The sequence below is a fragment of the Peromyscus californicus genome, unplaced genomic scaffold, assembly GCF_007827085.1.
Source record: "Peromyscus californicus insignis strain IS unplaced genomic scaffold, ASM782708v3 Scaffold_13__1_contigs__length_99412109, whole genome shotgun sequence".
Classification (NCBI taxonomy): Eukaryota; Metazoa; Chordata; class Mammalia; order Rodentia; family Cricetidae; genus Peromyscus; species Peromyscus californicus.
This window is the reverse complement of record NW_026294424.1, coordinates 94404214-94421249: the sequence shown is the minus strand read 5'-3', so window position 1 is coordinate 94421249 and position 17036 is coordinate 94404214. Positions and strand designations below refer to the sequence as shown.

Sequence of the window (17036 nt, the reverse complement as noted above, 5' to 3'; positions counted from 1 at the left end):
GTGGAGGGGATGGAGGGGGTGGAGGTGTGTGTGTGGGGGGGGGGTGGCAAATAGCTGCAGGGAGCCGAAACCACAAAGGCAAAGGGGAGAGCGTGACCAGAGAGCCAAATGACTCTGAAGGAGCTGCAGTCCCTGTATCTGGAAGAGTTCCACAGAGCTGCTGAGGAGCCCCACACCACAGAGGGGGCTGGGCTGCGGGAATTCAGAACACAGGGCAACACTAACAGCTCAAGGCCTCGGGCACTTATGGCTCACTGCTAACAGCAAGGGAGCCACGCTCAGCCTGTCTAATAGATTTCTGTCTAATGAGTGAGAACCTTAGCAGACAACAGTCCCCAACCTTCCTTTGAGTATGTAACAATGTCTTTCATCTCATATTAGAAATTAGGGATAGCTGTCAACTTCACAATGGTTGCTATGCATCAAGCAAGCGTGGGTCTTTAAAGACGAAACTCTAAGCTGTACAGCCAGGTTTGAAAGAAAACACAATCCAGTAAACAACCCAAGGCAAATAGTTGGCCTGAAATAAATTCAATAAAAAGCTTCTTTAGAAGGTGCCAGATATCCAGCTTTGATAAACCAGTGGCTTTGCACCACATTGAGTTCCTCCTAGGAGTAATCCTACTGTCTACACAAAAGGTGCTGTTGCTGTTCCCTTGACCTGTAACTGTGTAAAGAGAAGAAAAGAAAGTGTTATAAATATTGACTGGCAAGACTGGGTGGGCACGGTGCCGAGCAAAACCTTCTGCCCACTCAGAGATCCGATGACTTGGGTGTGAAGAATGCCACCGTCTGGGTTCACACTGAGAAACATTCTTATCTTGATGGAATCAGAGTAGCAGGTGGGCTCCTTTAGAGTAAGTTCTGGAATAACTCTTACTCCTTACTCTTCACAAGGGGGAGACTAGGAAGAGGTTTTTCAATATATATATATTTGCTTTCTTGATTTTTATTTTTAGAGGACATAGTTTCCTAGAAGCAGAAAGAAGCAGGAAGGAGAAAGAGGGAGATGAATAGAATTGTTTGGGGTGGGTTGGTACCTGACACATTGCACTCATGACACTCATTGAATGGAAGCCTGATGTATTGTGAAGATAACCCAAGATGTCCAATTCCCAATAGTTAATTAACGTAGCAAAGGTTTGCCTCCTACACAAAAGAGCAATGCAAGTGCATCAACCATCAGCCCCCACAGCCACTTCAGGGTGTAGGTATATTCTTTCTTGTTATTCAGGTGTTTACTAGGGCCTGTGAACCGTGTGAAAGAGGGTGGAGAAACTTCACCGGTTTCTTAGGAAACAACAGCCCCACAGAAAGGTCCATCCATGGGTAAATGGCCTAATAATACACTACACTATTACGAAGCCTTAAAAATGAAAGAAATTTAAACCCACTGCAACCAATGAGCCTTGCAGGCTTTACTCTAAGTGAAAGAAATCAGACACAAAAGACAAATCCTGCAAGTACTGAGGGATTTATCAGGCATATCTGAAACAGTCAAGTTTATGGAGACAGATGGGGGATAGTTCCCAGCACCCCGGGAAACATGGAGTGGAGGTACTACTTAATGTCAACAAGGTTCAGCCTGGAATGATGACTAAGTTCTGGGGACAAGGTAGTGGTGGCCTCGACACAGCAACGTAATCATGCTTACTGCCCCCTGACCTGTACATTTACAAATAGTTAAAAGAGTAAATATTATATTTTGTGTGTGTTTACCACAAAATTTAAAGACCTAAAAAGAAGGCAGCATTAGTCAGAAAGTCTTGGACTTCAGGGTTCCTGTCTACACAGTGGCTCCCTCCCAGGAGTAATTTCACAATGGGGAAGAGAGAGTGTTAGTGAAATCTAACCAACCAACTGGGAAAGTTACCATGACTAAAGTTAGACAAATCACTGAGTGGGGACACTCATAAGCCTGTTCAAGTAAAACATCTCACGAGTCAATACTTGCTCTCACTGTTGACAATATCTCCTTACTACTTTGACTACATTATCTTTAGAGATAACATTTACGACACATATTATTTAACTATATTTAATCCTATTTTATAACGCATTAGTGATTAAGTCCAAGTCACCGGTAATGCACTAGTGTTGCATTAAGGAAAGAAAGCAAAGCACTTCCCCTTGGAGTCATTTAGCCAAGAACAAACATGAATTCCCTACTTGGCGCTCCCTGCACCTTCTGTCTTCATGTCTGTTGCATGACTCTGACTCTGGGCCTACCCGAAGGCTGTCTTGTGAATCTGTTTGTCCCTGTATCTGTTGTACGAGCGTCTGTGTGGTTGTGTGTGTCTGTCCCTAACAAAGGGTTTGCTCGGTATTTATTGAACAGCACAGAAAGTATCACATGGGGAAGGAATGGGAGACTTTACAGAAATCTTTGACAGTTTTACAAGGGATTAAGTCACTGGCTCCGACTAGTCCCGACTAGCCCAGAAAACAAATGTCATTGTGTATCAACCAATATCTATACATGGTTGATTTCAATAGCAAACATCATTGTTTATCAATCAATAACCATGAATCGTTGCTTTCACCTTCGTGATAGGTTTTAGGAAGTTGCTTTCCACATCTGTATTTGCTGCTTGCAGTAAGTGATAGACACGCAATCTGGGTTCAGGGCAGCGAAGAGTACACAATTTAAGAGTGTGGCTATGCATTAGCTTAGGTTGTAAAAGTTGGTTACATGAGAAATCCAAGGAAAGTAAGATTAGTTTGTTGCACTGTTCCCTTAAAGGAAGGTTAAACAGCCTGAGTACACAGTAGGACAGCAGCCTTAAGTCATGAGGGACCTCAAGGTGTATTATTAACTCTGGCTGTGAGGTCTAGCAAAAGTTCCAGCCTCTTAGGATGTGGGGGAATATTTTCAGAATAGCATTTCCTAACTTCTAAAGACTTTCTTTGATATCTGTCTGGAAGCATACATGACCCTGTAGCTCTTGTATTTTTCAAGCAAACAAAACCAGCATCATGTGAACAATCCCAAGGTATGCAGCCAGCTCAAACAATACCTGGACTTTCTTGGACTATGGCTAGAGAGACCTCTGTGTGCCTGGATGGCTAAAGAAATACTTACTTGCATGGCATCTCAGAGCCCTCTTCTCAGAACAGTCTTTCCAATGAGTTTATTCCTTTGCAACCATAATCTGTGAAAGATGGGACCCAGCTGATCCCTAAAATGCCTTCAAGGGATTGTTCTCACTGTGTTAGTGAAAAATAATGACTTCTTTTTAGTGGGAAAAGGCTTTTCTGCCATCACACCTCCCTTGGTCCCAATTTTGCATGATTTTCTTTTCTGGCCAAACTGCAAGTTTTTAAAACCTTTCTACTCTCATTTTGTTCCCAGCTCCTACTGTGAACCTGGCAAAACGCAGCTAGCAATAACAAGGCCACAGTGTGGATGCTGGGCTGCCTCGGAACTTCCTCTGACAGATTAGTTTGTTATCTTTAAACCCAACCTTTCCCCAAAGTCTTGTCCGTGGATAGACTCTAGACAAGTTCTTTGCAATGATGTAAGATGCAGGGTCTCAAGTCCATTCTCAGCAGGCCCTTGATCCATCTGAAACCACAGGAACTCAATATTTTCTCCCCACACTCCAATTGGCATCTGGTCTTTGGAATTCCCAGTGGAATTGCCCCTTAACTGTTTATAGCATCCCACAACTGCCTCTGCCCTGCATCTGCAAACTCTTCTAAATCTTCCTACAAACCAGCTCTGAAAGCTTCTGAACCACATTATCAGATAATCAAAAAAATCTCCTCGTTTCTGGGTACTAGTTTTCTGTGTTAGACTTTTCATCTCTGTGTCAAAATACTTGCCACAAACACTTAGGAGGGGAATGATGTCTCTAGATTCGCAGTTTTAGAGGTTTGCATCCACAATGGCGGGGAGAGCAGCTCACATCATAGTGGCCTGAAAACAGAGAAAGACAACAGATGCCTAGTTGGGTGGCTCTCTTCTTTTATCCCAACCAAGGCCCCAGCCCATGAGTGGTAGCACGCATATTCAGAACAGGTCCTTTCCTTAACTAACCCTCTCTGGAAGTACCCCACATATACTTTTAGAGGTTTGCTTTGTCAATCTTCCAGGTGCCTCTCAATCCAATCAAGTTACTCCTGGCAAAGGCAGCCTAGAAACTGGTGTTTTCTATAACACGAATTAATTGAGAGCCAGGGAAACCCAATTCCCTTACTCAAGTAGAAAGGGAATGTTCTCAATTTTCTCTGGAGCTTTTGTCAGGACGTGCCTGGAAGGTAGTTTTCAGCAAGACGAGAGAGTAAACTAAGGCTGCATTGATCTCAAAACCTGTGGGAGCCCACAGAGATCTGAGCTTGCTTTACCAGCAGGGCTGCATGAGAGGATGACTGGACCACGGGCCTGCGTACCAGGTGTTTGGAAGGGTCTACACTTGGCTGTATCTAGCAAGGGGGAGGTCTTTGCCTCGCCCCTTGGCATTGTTATAAAAAGGCCTTTTGAATAAAGTTCTGGGCTAGTAGATAAGGATCCAGGCCCTCCTGAGGCTATCCTGTGTTTCTATCTGTTTTTCTCCTCTCTATCCTTCTATCTAAATCTCTTATCCCTCACTCCTCAAGAGTACCCAGGTAAAGGTGGGGGCTGGTTCCCCACAAAAGCCCAAAGAGAAGCAGATATGGCAGAGGGTTGTGGCTACGGAGGCCTAAAGAATGACAATTCCAAACTGGAGTAGAAGGGACAGGGCTTCCAGGGCATCTGTCTGTATGCAGGACAAGAACTCACCCAGTGGTAAGCTGGAACCTTCATGTGCAGATAAGGACCATCAGAGAAACGAAGTAATCAGCAAAAACCATAATTATGATTCAAACTGAATTATGGAAGGAAGAGATGTGGACTATAATGTCATTAAAATTGTCATTTGTCTTATGAGAAGTGCTGGCATCCTGAGAATGCCCCCACCTTCAGACCCCAAATCACAGGGAACATGGTTGACCAACAGGACCAGTCACTGTGTCCTGCCCACCTTCCCGTGGGATCCACGATTCCTGTGGCTGCTCAGCCAATGACTAAGAGTGAAAAAATGCTGAAGCATGCAGCTCCCTTCCTCAGGAGGCAGGAGAGTTTCACACACTTCCCACTGATCTTGCTGAACTTTCCTAAGAACTACATGGTTGTCACAGGTAATTTTTCCTGACTTCCTTTCTCCAGCCCTTGGTAAGGCCTGCACAGCTGTCTGAAACCCTCAAGAACTTTGTCGGTTGTCATCACGTCTTCTTATAGGCATTTCCCTTAATATTTCTCACTTTTATATCTGTCTTTTAGAGTATCTCAGTGTGCTGGCCAGTCTTATGTCAGCTTGACACAAGCTCGAGTTATCTGAAGGGAGGGAAACTCAACTGAGAAAATGCCTTCATGAGATCCAGCTGTAAGGCATTTTCTAATTAGTGATCAATGGGGGCGGGCCCAGCCCACTATGGGTGGTGCCATCCCTGGGCTGGTGGTCCTGGATTCTCTAAGAAAGCAGGCTGAGCAAGCCATGGGGAGCAAGCCAGTAAGCAGCACCCCTCCATGGCCGCTGCATCAGCTCCTGCCTCCAGGTTCCTGCTCTGTGTGAGTTCCTGTCCTGACTTCCTTTGATGAACAGTGCTGTGGAACTGTAAGCTAAATAAACCCTTTCCTCCCCAACTTGCTTTTCAGTCACGGTATTCATCCCAGCAATAGAAATCCTAACAAAGACACTGAACGGATACAGAAATCAATGATATCCGAAACTGATGAGTCAAAGAGTTGTGCTCTCTCCCACCTCTCCCAAGTACCAGCCGACAAGAAGAGAGCTGAACGAGGCAGAGGGGCCCCACTCCTCTGGTCGTCCTTAGCACCACCTCACTTCTAAGACACTGAGTGTAGGTAACTTGCCGAAGTAAATTGTTTAAATGGAAAATCGCCACCTTAGACAGTGGCTGCTTTAAATAATCTGAGCAAAACGGCTGTTGCCTACGTACAATCATCTATGCCTCGAGCAGACCTTCAGTGACTACAAAGCCTTTCTCTTTGCAGCAACAAGCTGACTCATAGACCTCCTTGCAGACAGTGCCCCCCAGAGGGGGCAAAAGAATCTGTCGCCTAAGCATTATCAGCAATGTTTTTGGCTGGGTCTGCGTCCGTACGTGTAGATGAGTGTTTGTAGTGATGTTGTTTGTTCCCCTCTCTTCTCATCGCAAGTACACAAAGCCCTTGCCTTGCTTTGGAGATTGTTGCAAATCTTTTCAGATGATCTGAATCCTATGAAGGGTCACTGGAGTTGTTTAAGAGAACCTAGGGTATTTGCAGCAAATGTGTTGTGTGCTGCAACAGTTTTCTGAGGTGTGTTTGATCATCTAACGGAGATCATCCCATTCTGTCTGCATGTGACGGTGGAGGAGTATTTTCCCATGGTGTGTATAAACCGTTATAAAGATGACATCCAATCCTAAGTTCTTTCAACTGAGAAATTCTTGGTAAATTGACAGACTAACATGTACACATACCACGGTTCTCTCAGAACTCCTCAAAAGTGACAGCTCCTTAGAAGTTATGTCCTGGGATAAAAATTGAACAGACTAGAGAAAGTAGATGTTTGCACAGGATGCAACTTAGCTGCATAAACAGTTACCCAATACCAAAAGGTCAGTCCTAAAATCAGTTACGTATAAGCAACACTGAATGGACTCGGCAGGTTGTGTGTGTGTGCAAGCGTGTGTGGTGTGTAATAATAACAATTAAAGAAAAAGAGGCCATGGATTTGAGGGAGATCAGATATGGGAGGGGTTGGAGGGAGGGAAATTATATACTTGTATTTTAATTGTCCCTTTTTCCTGTGAGCTCCTGGGGTTCAAACTCAGGGCATCAAGCTTGAGCTGTATGCAGCTTTATCTAATGAGCATTATGTTCTGTCTCATTTGGGGATTTTAGTTGGTTGGTTTGGCTTCTTTGCTCTTTTGTCTTTGGATTTTTTGGTTTGGTTTTATTTGAAGACAAGGTCTTTCTATGTAGACCAGGCTAGCCTCAACCTTGCAGTCCTCCTATCTTCTTGGTGCTGGGATTAGAGGTTCCCTTCCCTTACGTACTTATGTGGATCCCAGTGGTTCTAACCAGCTAACCTGGCTTCATGAAGGAGAAGGGGATATGATTGCCCATTGAGTTTTATCTTAGCCACCTCACATGGAACCAGAAGAGGCCAGTATGTTTTAAAAATTTAGATCTATATTTATTTTGGAAGAACTTATTTGGTAATGATCTTTTTACGTGAACTTTACCTCCTTATTAAGAGTGTATCATAACATTTAAATTTTTTATTTATCTTATGTGCATATGTGTTTGGTCTGCATATATGTCTGTGTACCATGTGCATGTCTTGTTCCCACAGAGGCCAGAAGAGGCCACCAGATCCCCTGGGACTAGAGTTACAGACAGTAAGCTGCCATATAAGTGCTGAGAATTGAATCTAGGTTCACTGGAGGAGCAGACAGTGCTCTTACCACTGAGCCATCTCTCCAGCCATATCAAAACACGTTTTTAAAGAGCTTACTTTTTATCTTTAATTATGTGTATATGTGTGTGGGCAGGGGGTGGGATATGTGCCTGAGTGCAGGTACATTTGGAGCCGAAAAGAGGGTGTTGGGTCTCCCAGAGCTGGAGTTACAGGCAATTGTGAACCATGTGACCTGAGTGCTGAGAACCAGCACTTGAGTCCTCTGCCAGAACAACACATGCCCTTTCCCAATAAGCTATCTTGCTGGTCCCTTTGCTTAAAAAAAAAAAAAAAAAAAAAAAGATAGGAACCTGTTTTCCAGCGGGTGGTTTGGTTGTACCGTGAAGCATTTATTTACTCATTCCTCTCCTTTTTCCTCAGCATACTGCCAGGGCCTGTGCTTAGGATTATTTTTTAATACTAAGAAATAGCTATTTTAAAGTGCTGGATCATGTCTTTACTTTTGTAGGTGTTGCCCACATGATTTTCTTCAAGGCCATGGTCTTGCTGCCCTAGGAATAGAAAGCAGTGAGATTTATACTGGGTGCTGGGGTATAGCTCAGTGGTAGAATGGGTGTCTAGCATTTGGGAAGTCCCCATGTTCCATCTCTAGCACGGTAAGGAAAAAGAGAGAGAAAAAGACAGAGAGACAGAGAGAGATGGAGACACACACACCGAGAGAGAGAGAGAGACAGAGACACAGAGAGACACACACAGAGACAGAGGGAATATGAATTTGGGAAGGAAGCATTAGGTTAGAATAGGCTGGGTTTCATGAACCGAGATATTACTGATCAGATGAGAGACCAAAGGGGCCATCTTTGTCCTCGGCAGAGTTGAGAAGTCTCGAAGTTAATTCAGGGAGTGGGAGAAAACCTTGCTGGCTGCACCGGTAGGTAGGATGTTTCTCAGCTCCTCCCCTGCAGTCTCACAGTCTCCACCTCAGACACAAGCTCATGTTGCTCACACTCCCTGTGACCAATGCTCACCTTCATCCTGAGTGCCAGGGTGTTTGTCTGTGCCATAAGACAACAGTCACAGCCCACCACAGGCCAGCAGTAAACACAAACAAAGTAGGTGTTGCCCTCATCTCCACAGCCACCATCTGTCTCCATACATCAGTCTCTAAATATACGGCGTTATTGAGGGTTCCAGCTAATGCCGGGGTTCAAGTGCTTAGCGAGTGGAAAAATTAAACAAAAACAAAAGAGCGGTCACAAGCTGCAAATTGAGGGAGCAGCAAACCCCCTGCTGGTTTAAAAGTCCTGGGCCCGCTCTGCCAAGACACTAATTAATATAATAAAAAGCACAGAGATCTTACTGAAAATTGACGGAGCAGGCTGCCCACAGCTTGCTGCCCACTCTCTGGAGCCTGCGTCTGCTGAGACTGTGACCAATTGTCTCCCTGGGAGGCTAAAGGAAGGGACAAAAGTGCTTTGGCAAAGAGACCAACAGTTAACTATACTCCTTTGATGACAGAAATGTCGTTCTGTTTCTAATGCCGAGCACATACAGCATCCAGTACTTCAGTCTCACTATAAAGCGTGACAGAGCTGGAGCAGATGAGGGTGCGTGCCACTGCTTACACCATCAGAGGGAACAGAGAACACCAGGGCCGTCCATGTCGTAGCATTAGCCTTCTTGGAGCATGTTCTCTGTCCCAACTTTCTCTGCCTTCTGTGCCTGTGACAGGGCTTGTCACACACGAGGTACTTGATAAATGCGTTTAATCATGCTGGTCAAAAGCAACTGCCCGTGGGCTGGGATGTTGTTCAGAGGTGCGTGACTTGCCTTGGGAGAATGAGACACTAGATTGGCGCTCCGGCACTCCAGAGCAAAATAAAACACCCCGGACTCACTGGTCTGTTACTGGTGTTGTTCATGGTAGAGAGTCTGTGTTAGTTATTTGTGTTGGTTTTAAGTTAGATTTTTTTTTGGGGGGGGAAGGTGGGTTTCATTTTTGAAGTCTCTCCTTTGACTCTCTGTGTAGTCAAGGATGACCCGACCTTCTGTTCCTCCTGCCTCTGCCTGCTGAGTGCTGAAATTACAAGTGTACACCAACCATGACCAGTTCATATAGTGCTGAAGACTGAGTCCAGGGCTTTGGGCAAGTACTCCATGAACTAAACTCCATCCAACGGTCCTTCAGTGTTACATCTTGATGTCTAAACCCAGAGGTCAGACATCTTTTGCTGGTTTAGGTTTAATAAGCAACATTTTAAAAAAGATTTCTTTGCCCTGGAGGAGATGGGAATGGGGGGGGGGGGGGTTGGGGGGAAGGTGAGGGGGACGGGAGGGGGGAGAACAAGGGAATCCGTGGCTGATATGTAGAACTGAATTGTATTGCAAAATAAATTAATAAAAAAAAAAAAAAAAGATTTTATTCATGGGGAGGAGGAGGGAGCAAGTAATTGCAGGTACCAGCAGAGGCCAGAAGAGGGCATCAGATCCCCTTGAACTGGAGTTACAAGCAGTAGTTAGTTGCCTGATGTGGGTGCTGGGAGCAGAACTCAGGTCTTCTGTAAGAGCAACAATCACTCCTGACCACTAATCCATCTCTCAAGCCCCTGTAAACAACATTTTAAAAAAAAGGTTTCCTATATGCTTTATAGTTTGGTCTATCAGAAAAAGTTCAGAGATATGAGAAGTTAAAAATACAAAAGTGAGAGAGAGAGAGAGAGAGAGAGAGAGAGAGAGAGAGAGAGAGAGAGAGAGAGAGAGAAAGAGAAAAGAAAACTGAATGACTGGGAACAGGAAGCCTTAGTTTTTTGTTGTAACTCACAGATGCATAACTTTTTGCTTTACATGTAAAGCTTTTTGAATTTCTTTTTTAATTTTTTTTTTTTTTCGAGACAGGGTTTCTCTGTGTAGCTTTGCACCTTTCCTGGAACTCACTTGGTAGCCCAGGCTGACCTCGAACTCACAGAGATCCGCCTGGCTCTGCCTCCCGAGTGCTGGGATTAAAGGCGTATGCCACCACTGCCCGGCCTTTTTTAATTTTTTAATGGACACATTCTATCTGTGCTTCTTCTGAGGCTACGATGCTCTAATGTGATACCTGCACCCATGTATAATTATCAAATTGGGGTAGGTAGCATTTCCAGCCCGTCAATTATCATTTCTTCATGTTGAGAGTCTTCAAACTCTTCTCTAGTTATTTGAAATGTGTAACTGATTGTTCTTAGACTCTTGTCAGCCTACTGTGCACTCAAATATTAAAACTATCTTCATCTTTTCTCCAGGCCACCTTTACTTTCTAATGGCCTACTTTACTCTCTACTTCTGTATAATTAATTTTTTGGCTCTACAATGAGCAAGAACATGGTATTCACCTTCCTGGGCCTGGCTTATATTACTTGATGTAACATCCTTCAATTCTATTCATATTTCTGCAGATGACAGATTTTTCTTCCTTATTTATAGTTCAGTAATATTCCATTGTACATTTATAAGACACATTTTATCGTGTTTCTAGATAAATAATGGAAGACACAATATATTAAGCATGCTGTGTGGTTGACACTATAGGAAACTATGTTTCCCTTACAACTTCGAATATTAGCTTTTATAATTCCTAGTTTTCCAGAAAAGAAAACTCAGAGAGTCTGTCCAAGAAGATGCTGGGATATTAGAAGTCTAACTTTAAAAGCTACGCTCTTTAAGGTATTAGAAACAGGGCCAGGTGTGATGGACATCTTTGTTCCCAGCACCTGGGAGATGGAGGAAGGTCGGTTTCTCTGAGTATGAGGCCAGGCTGGTCTACATAGTGAGTTTCAGGATAGCTGGCACTACATAGTGAAATTCTGTCTCAATGATGTTGATGATGATGATGATGATGAAAACAGTATCGATAACTTTGAAAATCACTAATGTATGTTTTTGCCCCTTCTCAGAGCAATACAAATTGTTATGATTTGCATATGATTTGTTCCTCTGAACTCATGCATGAATTTGATCTCTAAAGTCATATGGCATTTTTATGAAGAGAGTAGAAATTTCATCCAGGTATGGTGCTTAGAGACTGAGCCTCTGGGAAGTGACTGGTAGTGAGGGTGGAGGCCTGTGGTTAGGACTAGCAGACTTTATTGGACCTCCAGCTCCCAAACCATGACATGGAGACATTATTAATTATGAATGCTCAGCCTTAGCTTAGGCTTATTTCTATCTAGCTTTTTTAACTTAAATTAACCCATTTCTATTCATCTATGTGCTATCTATGTTCTGTCTATGTGCTTTTCTGCTTCTTCTGTGTCTATCTGGCTGGCCACTGGTGGGCTGGCAGGCTCCCCTTTTCTCTCTACCCACCAGCCCCACTTATTTCTCTTCTGCCTAGCTATTGACTGTTCAGCTTTTTATTAGACCAATCAGGTACCTTAGGCAGGCAAGATAAAACAGCAACACATCTTTAAATAGTTAAACAAATGCAGCAGAAACAAAAGCAGCATGTCTTTTACATAGTTAAACAATTATTCTATTCCACAACAGTTGGGTCCAGGTGGCCTCATAAGGAGAGAGAAAAAGCCACATGTAGGCATGTACCTTTCCCACTGCTCTTCTGTGCCCTGCCCTGCCCTGGCCTGGCCTGCCCTGCCTGAACATTTTGAGCATCTTGAAAGATGACAAGTAGTGTAAGAACGTGAAGTCAGGGTTCTTTGGGGAAACTTACACTATTTGTTCATGAGACCTGTAAAGAATAATAAATAACTTTAGAATACTTCAGAAATTTTCATTTGAATTTGGGCTAGAGGAATCTAAAATTAAAGGAAGAAAATCTAAGTCAGTGAACTTCATACAGGATAAACAAATTCAGAGTTTAAAGGATTTTTCCTTTACATTGTGAAAATACAGATTCCATATTACCATAACTGGGTATGTTTGGCCTCTCACAAAGTTTTTGTGTTTTTTTTTTCACATAGTCTGTCTTTGTAGCTCAAACTCCTTTGCCCCCCATATTCTCAGTCCCCCTTCCTTGACCTCCTGTGAGCCAGGGTTGTGGCAGGCACACAGCCACACCAGGCTCTAGCTAGGGTCTTTGTGGGTACCACTGAGATTGAGCACATCTTTGCTTTTCTGCAAAATGAAACAGGGTTCTCATAGCCCGTGACACTGCACCCTCTGTCTTGGGGTCAGAATGCATTCTCAAAACCAGGTACAGATTCCATACTGATTGCACATCATTTTAAATGGAACACAAAGCCTAAGAAAACCCTCTAGCAATGAAGAGTAAGCATACAGCAGAAAGGGAAGGCCCTTCCTTTGATTCTGTTCATTCAGCACCCAGCAAATACGTACCCAATGCCTACTGTATGCCACACAATGTCCTGCCTAGATTCTGGAAAATGCAGAGACCAAAATAAAGATCTTCTTCTTATAGAATTTACATTCTACAAAGAGAAAGACAACAATAACCAAAGATTATGCATTGTGTTTGAAGGTGCTAAAGAATATACAGTGAGATGGGAGGTGGTAATGCACGCCTTTAATCCCTGCACTCAGGAGGCAGAGGCAGGCGGATCTCTGTGAGTTCAAGGCCAGCCTGGTCTACAGAGCGAGATCCAGGACAGGCTCGAAAAGCTACACAGAGAAACCCTGTCTCGAAAAACAAAAACAAGAATATAAGGTGAGAGGCAAGCAGCACTAGTGGGGAGATTGGGTTTTTCCTTTTTATTAGCCTGTTTTAATTATGCATAACAATAGGCTTCATTGTGATTTTTACTAGCATATATAATGTATTTTGATCATATATCCCTCTCATTACCCTCCTCTGACCCCCCCCCTCTCTCACTGGTCCTCTTCCTCTTCCCAGCTGAATACCCTTTCTGCTCTCATGCCGTGTGTGCGTGTGCGTGTGCGTGTGCGTGTGTGTGTGTGTGCACATATGTGTGCACGCATGTGAGAGAGAGACCCACCACATTTATTTGGGTTGCTTATAAGAGCAAAAGTGAGGTGTTATTTACAGGAGCATGGACAACTTACCACCACACCCAGCTACACTTGTTTATTTAACACAAAAACTTTTTGTAGCAGATTTATAGTTCCAGGGCTACTTTGTCACATATTTATTTTCATTAGTTACCAGTGTAAAATGTTATAAAATATATTTCATTTCTGTCTTACTTTGCTTTGTATAGCTGTGATAAAACACCATGACCAAGGCAACTTACAGAAAAAATGGTTTATTTGGGCATATGGTTCCAGAGAGATAAGAGCCCATCTCCGTCATGGAAAGGAAATATGGTGTGAGGTGGACATGGCAGCTGGAGGGGCGAGCTGAGAGCTCACATCCTAAACTACAAGTAGAAAGCAGAGAGAGCGAGCCTGAAACACAGGAGTCTTTCAAGCTCTCAAAGCCCTCCTCCACTGACACAGTTCCTCCAACAAGGCCATATCTCATAACCCTCCTCAAACAGTCCCACAACTGGGAGCAAGTGTTCAAACATCTCTGCCTGTGCGGGACATTCTCACTCAAACCACCACAACTTCGTGTATAAAGCAGTCTGTTTATGTATTTTCCTATTTTTTAAACATTTATTTATTACCTTTACTTGTGTTTTGTGTTTGTGAGCATGGTGAGTACACAGGAATATCCAGTGAACTCCCAAATGTTTACTTCTATAATTTTTGTCTGTGAAATGTTATGGATGTTAGCGTTAGCAGAAATGTTATGACTAAGTTAGATGAGTCACCATAACCTACCATTAGCGTGGTTTGACTCCTCATTATGCCTAGAGACTTAATGTCTTTGCCCTGTCAACCCATAGGCAGTTTGTTTTACCTTCCCATGTTCAGCTAACTCTCATGGACTTCACCACTTCATTAAAAACCTTGCTAGGTTTTCAACAAACTTGGCTGTGACTTAGAAAAGGAAACAAATGAATGTCTTGAAAATACAAAATACAATTGAGGGCTTGGATCTAGTGTTCGGAGCTAAGGAGAGGAATCATATCACAACCATAACTGGCCAAAGAAGCTCTAGAACTGTAGTATTTGGGACTATCCATGAGATTTATACATGATGAAAAGAAAGCTCAACCCGGGTAAAAGCTAACGAGACGAGACGCCATATTTGCTTATTCTCTATTCCCTTTTGCTGCTTTGTGGTTCTCCTTCACCTTTGACCATAGATTAAAAGGGGTAAACATCCTACGCACCTCTGCTGTAATCTGCTTCTGTATTACTGGTTTACCTCGAGGACAGGAAATTCACCGTCTGAAGTCGTAGCTGTAGGACGTCAGCTTTAGGGGAGTGCCGGGATGGTGGAGGTGGCGTCAACTCTGCCTGTTTCTGTTCCCGCTCCACCAGAATCTGTTTTGTACACACTTCGAAGAATGAGAATGAGGCTGGAAAATAAAGAGATCATAACAGTTTGCTTCCCAAATACAAACCCCTGAAAACGGTCTGAACCACAGGGAGGACCCGAACCCTGCATATACAGCTGACAGTCTCTGCAGCTTCTCTTCTAGCAAAAATTGCCATCTACTTCTCAACCCATTCTGTTTCTTCACACCACCAGGCTTTCATGCCTATTTCCCTCATCCTAGTGTGTCCTCTGTGTGACAGTCACTCCTTAGCACACAATAGGGTGTTTATAAGTGTTTTCAATTATACAAAGGAAGAAGGTGAGGGAAGTGCCAAGTCCAAAATTCAAGCCAGGCGGTGGTGGCTCACACCTTTAGTCCCAGCATTCGGGAGGCAGAGCCAGGCAGGTCTCTGTGAGTTCGAGGCCAGCCTGGGCTACAAAGTGAGATCTAGGACAGGCACCAAAACTACACAGAGAAACCCTGTCTCGAAAAAAAAAAATTCAACTCTTTTATGAATGTGTGTGTGTGTGTGTGTGTGTGTGTGTGTGTGTGTGTGTGTGTGTAACAACAATTAATGAAAAAAGAAGCCATGGAAAAGAAAAGCCAGGGGGTAGTATATGGGAGGGTCTGGAAGGAAGGGAAGAGGTAAACTATGTAATTGTATTATAATCTCAAAAATAAGAGAAATAATTTAAAATTTCAATCAGCATATAACAGATTAACAATAAAGCCTAAAGTCAAAGATTCTTCTCCATTCTACACATGGATTTGCTCCTATTCCTGCTTCCATTCCCAGGTGCAATTACCCACGTTTTGCTTGCTTTTCCTCTTTTCAAGAACAGCAGGGATGTACAGAGACTAGAGCAGCACACCTGAAATTTAAAAAAAATGGTAATTTTAATAGTAAATATTCAGTCCATACACAAGTAGCTCTGGTCACCTCAAAATGTGGGCACCTGTTTTCCCCTTTGCAGAAGCCAGTCAGGGCGCACACACCACATTCATGTAAAGGCCTTTTAAATTTCTTTTCTCTACCCCCCCACCCCCACCCACCAAGACAGGGGTTTTCTGTGTAGCTTTAGAGCCTGTCCTGGAACTCACTCTATAAACCAGGCTGGCCTCGAACTCACAGAGATCCTCCGGCTTCTGCCTCCCTCTGCTGGGATTAAAGGCCTGGGCCACCACTGCCTGGCTTAAGTTTCTTTAAAGGTACTCTTCTCTCCACCTCATATTTTTTTTTTACCATTCATAGTTGAAGAGAGTACAAGGACACACAGTTAGGTGTTAGATACTGGTGTGTGTGCATGCTTTGTGGGCTGTTGTAGGAGCCCTGACTTTTAAGGGTCGAAGGTAAACCATTATGATCTTTTTTTCCCCTAGCCTCACTGTGATTCCACTGGGTGGCAAGAGTGGAAACTGGCAGCCATTGTTGCACCCAGCACGTTCACCACTGACCTTGACCTTGCGTTGCTCAGACAAGACTTCAAGACAACATTTTCCAGGCTCAAGACGATCCATCACCGCAGTGGAAGTTCACCCTCGCTGCCAAGCAGCCCTCTGCCGGATGAACAAACAGCCTTCCTTTCAGAGAGAGGAGCAAGCTTCTGGCAGACTGGTTTCAGTGTGGCCAAAGTGCCTGCTCTGAAGTGCCCCCCTCTGAGTGGAGACAAAGTAGACCCTGGCCTGGCTGGCAGGCAGTGTGAACTGAATCCCACTGTGAACAGCACAAGCTTCACTGGGCCTGCTTGGGTTGGCAGCGTGAAAGGGAACTCGTGGAGCCAAGTTCCCCATCCTGTTTTTTCCAGCTTCCACTTCAAAATAAAGTGAAAATCTCTGATTCTATTGAGCACTGAAAATAGGACCCAAAGATTTAATAAGACACACTTCTCCAAGGAAAATAATATGGAAGATTTGGGGTTTCATAAGTGTAAGCGCAAGGAAGGGACCTTTCCTAAACAGAGGTAGTTAGTAATAAATTGTTTTGCTCTGTTTTAAAAGAGGCGCATTTTAGGTACAATAACTTACGTTCTCCTGAGTCCTTCCAGAAAGGTTATTTTCTATTTACCTTTCTACTGGCCTTCCTTGCAATCATGACAAGTAAAATCCTACAGTGATTGAATGAATGGGCTTTCCTGTCAGACCCTTCGGTGTCAGTGCCAACTCTGCCCACTTCTTATTTTTGCAACATTGAATAAAATATTTAGTCTCTCAGAGTTCAACCTCTAAACACTAAGGCTAGGACTAC

General features: G+C 43.7%; 1 long non-coding RNA gene across 5 annotated transcripts in view; it reads right to left on the bottom strand.

The window, feature by feature from the left end:
* Positions 1–16359, bottom strand: part of LOC128108681 (uncharacterized) — a 36684-nt gene extending 20325 nt beyond the window's left edge. Inside the window, exons 1-4 of one of the 5 annotated variants that reach the window (XR_008217578.1) lie at positions 16247–16359; positions 15602–15663; positions 14677–14830; positions 7–3919 (exon numbers count right to left, since the gene is read on the bottom strand). This is a non-coding gene — a long non-coding RNA (uncharacterized LOC128108681). Of the gene's footprint in view, positions 1–6; positions 3920–9901; positions 12875–14641; positions 14831–15601; positions 15664–16246 lie in introns of those variants that run through there. The other 4 variants (XR_008217576.1, XR_008217579.1, XR_008217575.1 and 1 more) reach the window with 4 other exon arrangements.
* Positions 16360–17036: the final 677 nt, after the last annotated feature.